The sequence below is a fragment of the Nannospalax galili genome, unplaced genomic scaffold (genome assembly GCF_000622305.1).
Source record: "Nannospalax galili isolate Female #2095 unplaced genomic scaffold, S.galili_v1.0 scaffold471, whole genome shotgun sequence".
NCBI lineage: Eukaryota > Metazoa > Chordata > Mammalia > Rodentia > Spalacidae > Nannospalax > Nannospalax galili.
In genome coordinates, this window is record NW_008330333.1 from 1,325,724 (window position 1) to 1,329,538 (window position 3,815).

General features: G+C 44.1%; 1 pseudogene; it reads right to left on the reverse strand.

The window, feature by feature from the left end:
- Positions 1-2,277: 2,277 nt before the first annotated feature.
- LOC115072443 lies at positions 2,278-3,098 on the reverse strand (annotated as a pseudogene).
- Positions 3,099-3,815: the final 717 nt, after the last annotated feature.

Here is a 3,815-nt window from a genome sequence, read left to right on the forward strand (position 1 = left end):
AAAATTGATCTGCATCACTGAACCTGGTCTCCTGTGTCTAAATGCAGCTCCACTAACACAGTCTCCTCACCAGCCCGGGGGTCCAGGATTGGGTGGCAGTGGCGACGACCGTGAAGGCAGACTGGATGGACAGCTGCACGTCTTGGCAGGGAGGCATGGCAGCAGAGGTGGCTGGAGGAGGAGCAGTGGAAGCTAAGCTCTACATCTTCCAGCATGCACAGAAAACAAGAGCTCAGACTTCTTTTTCATTTAAGGAATCATAACTAGGACTCCTAATTTGAAAAGATTATTCTAAATTTAATATTGCAACTTCACCAAATTGCCTTTGTTTAAAACTGCATTTCAAGTAGAAGAGGGGTGTGTGAAAAAGAACATTTTCCTGCAGGTTAAAATTATTTTATAAAATGCAGAAATCAAGGGCTGTGGCAAGAGCCTATGTAATTTTGGGTATCTTCTGGACTACCGAGGCTCAAAGGAAGGTTTCTCCTGTCTGGCACTGTTTCTTGTTATGTAACCTTCAGCCATATACATAGGCTCATGTAGAGATATTGTATGTGTAATTTATCAATAAGTTTTTGGACTAGTATGATTCCCTCTGGTTTTTTACACTAGCTAGGCATTATTATTATTATTATTATTATTATTATTATTACTATTGGTCTTCTTCAGACAGGGTCTCCCTGTAGCCCCAGCTGGCCTGGAACTCACTATGTAGACCAGGATGGTCTTGAACTCACAGAGATTCCCCCTGCCTCTGCCTCCCAAGTGCTGGGGCTAAAGGTGTGTGCCACCATACCCGGCAGCTAGCTAGGCAGTATTTATCTAACCTCTCTTTCTGTATAACCCTCCCTCTACTTCCTCCCTCTTTGAAGTATCCCCATTTTCCCCTTGATAATTCCTGTCTGCTATGGTCCCACCTCTCTTGAGCTCCTTTTTCCCTTTTATCCCCATAGTTCCTTGTATAACCCTCCCTCTCCCCTTCCATTTAACTACCCCTATTTTAGCCATTTCTCCCTTAGTAACACCTGTCTCCTACTGTTCTCTTTTAGGTTCTTTCTTTCCCTTCACCTTCCTGGTTATCTTCCATTTTCCTGGTTCCTGCAGTTATATCAGGATAAATACTCACATAAAAGTATTTGGTGCTAGGATCCACAAATGAGGGAGAACATACGTCATTGATTTTTTCAGAATCTGTGTTACTTCACTTAGTATAACAGTTTCTAGTTCCACCCACTTACCTGCAAATTTCATAATTTCACCTTTCTTTACAGGGTCCTGGGACCCTGCTCTCATGAACCTACAGCGATGGTGTCAGCATGCACAAGAGCTATGCAAACTCAAGAAGACAAAACCCCAGCACAACTGTGGAAATGGGCATCAAGCCCCAATCTTAGTTTAAGAATTATTGGCAGCTAATTACTGCTAGATGAGGAAGAGCTGATCTTCTTAAAGGGAGGGACTCTAGATAGGCTGCCTAGACCCCAGTGGATGAACTTGCACTGAGAGACACCTGGGGACACTAACTTGCCATGATAGGCCTTAACACAAATGACAGACTGTATGAATTCCAGTGGGGTAGGGGCCTATGGGAGGGTGATTAAAATTAAAATGTTCTTACACAAAAATGTATGAAATACATTTTTTTACCAAAAAAAATTTAGAAATGGCAACAGCTCACCATGAATGAAGCAGGAGGGTTTTACAGATACCCACTTCCATCATGTGTCCAGAGATATGCTAAGACAGATGGTGTGGGATGGTAGCCCTTTAGAATAGGTATAGCAGATATATAAAGAACTCTGAGTTTAATCATTATGATCTCATTTGATATTATACTGGTTAGATCAATGACTTCCCAAAAGGGTTTTCCCAGTTCTGTCTTTCCAGCACAATTTAAAACATGGTTAAAAATTTCCCTCTGTACCAACCAGCAAGGTTTTTCTTGTCACACAAATCAAAGTGGGAACTGAATAGCTGCCAAACCAACAGGAAAGAAGCAAGAGTAAGATAACCTTTAAAATTAATGTATTTTTATCGTTCTGCTTGTACCTTAACTATGACATAAGAAATGTGCTAACCTGAAAGACTGTAGAGTCAGTGACCCCATGATCATCTGCAGACCACATTTTAATGCTTGAAAGAGTTTTCTAATAGTCTGTTTATTTTGAAAACACCAGTTTTAAATAGTTAAATGACACACACATGTCTTTCAGGAGAACTTCATGAAGGGCATGTGGCAGCTGAAACATCTCGGAACGTGGTTACTGCAGTTCTGAGTCAGGGTCTGGCTCTGGGGAAAGCACTTGGTGTTCTACCCTTTATGAATCCCATTTCTCACGGTTCTGTGTGGCCTGGCCACCCTGACACCAGGGACTCTCCTTTGGGTCATTGTCCTCCATGGTTGTCTGTGACTCTGATCCCTCTTCCCAGCCAGACTCCCTAGAACTTCCCTGATGTCACTGGACACCCCAGCCAAGGGCTCTTTCACAGGACCAGAGGATAGACCCCACAGCCTTGCTTAGGGCAGCTGCCAGAGCCAGATCTCTTTCAGTTGATTCCTTCAGACATGGAAGCACTTTGTGGACACTGTGAAGCATGTTGGCCTCACTCAGATCATGTTTCATTTCCAAGGATGCTGCCAGGTTCTCTGACTTTCCCTCTGTATCTGCTGCAGGCTGATCCATCCAGGAAGGCACATCTGCCAGGGCTTCCCTACTGGGTTCTTTCCTTAAGGCCACATGGCAGTTTGTTCAGGCCACCTCCTTATGACTTCACATTTATCAAGCAGGTGCCCAAGGTCCTTCTCCCATCCCTCACAAGGTAGAGGTGGGGGAGTTGATGCGTAGCCACCAAGCCCAATCCAAGATGGGCATATTGCCAATGAGTCTCTTGTGGAAGATCCCACAGGGCCAGCAGCCAAGAGGGACAAACAGGCAGCCAGTCCTGACAGAATCACAGCCAAATAGGAACTTACTGTGCATCTTCTGCCTCTTGTGCACTCAGTCACCCAGGCCTCCGCACAGGGTGCTCTCAGGGTGCAAGGGAGCCTGAGGATGGGCGAGACCAGTGGGCAGGGCAGGGGACCCAGCCAGGTCCATTTGAGTCACTCTTGGGAAGTACCTCCTTGAGCTGTCATCTGGGTCTGAGGCCTGACGGCACTGTCTCAATTTATTTATGTGTATATGTGTGTGCCTGAGTAAGTCTGTGCACCGCATGCAGGTAGGTGCCTTCAGAGACCAGAAGATGTCATCAGGTTATCTGGAAATGGAGTTACAGGTGACTGTGAACCTCAGATGTGGGTGCTGGCAACTGAACCTGGGTCCTCTGTAAGAGCAGTAAGTGGTCTTAACTTCTAAGTGTCCTGCCCTATTTCTTAATTTAAAATATGTTTATTGTACATATTCATTGTATATGGCTGTGTTAAACAAAGACATTTTCACTCCAGTGTGTAGTATATGCTGACTGAATTCCTCCCATACTCCCACTTTCCTCTTCTTCCCCTCCTCCCTCCTGTTAGTCTGCTACCCTCAACATTTTCCCATCTAGTTTCATGCCATAAATATATGTAATTTTATGTACTTACATAAAATCTGGAAACTGCATATGAAAGAAAACATTTGCTTTGTCCTCCTGAGACTGGGTTATTCACTAATATGAGTATTTCAGTAGAATATTTTCCTGAAAATGAGATAACTTGACTTCTTTTTTTTTAAGACAGGCTTCACTATGCCTGCCTCTGCCTCCTGAGTGCTAGGACTAAAGACATGGGTCACTACACTCAGCTACATTTGTACAATGTGTTTTGATTAATTTAC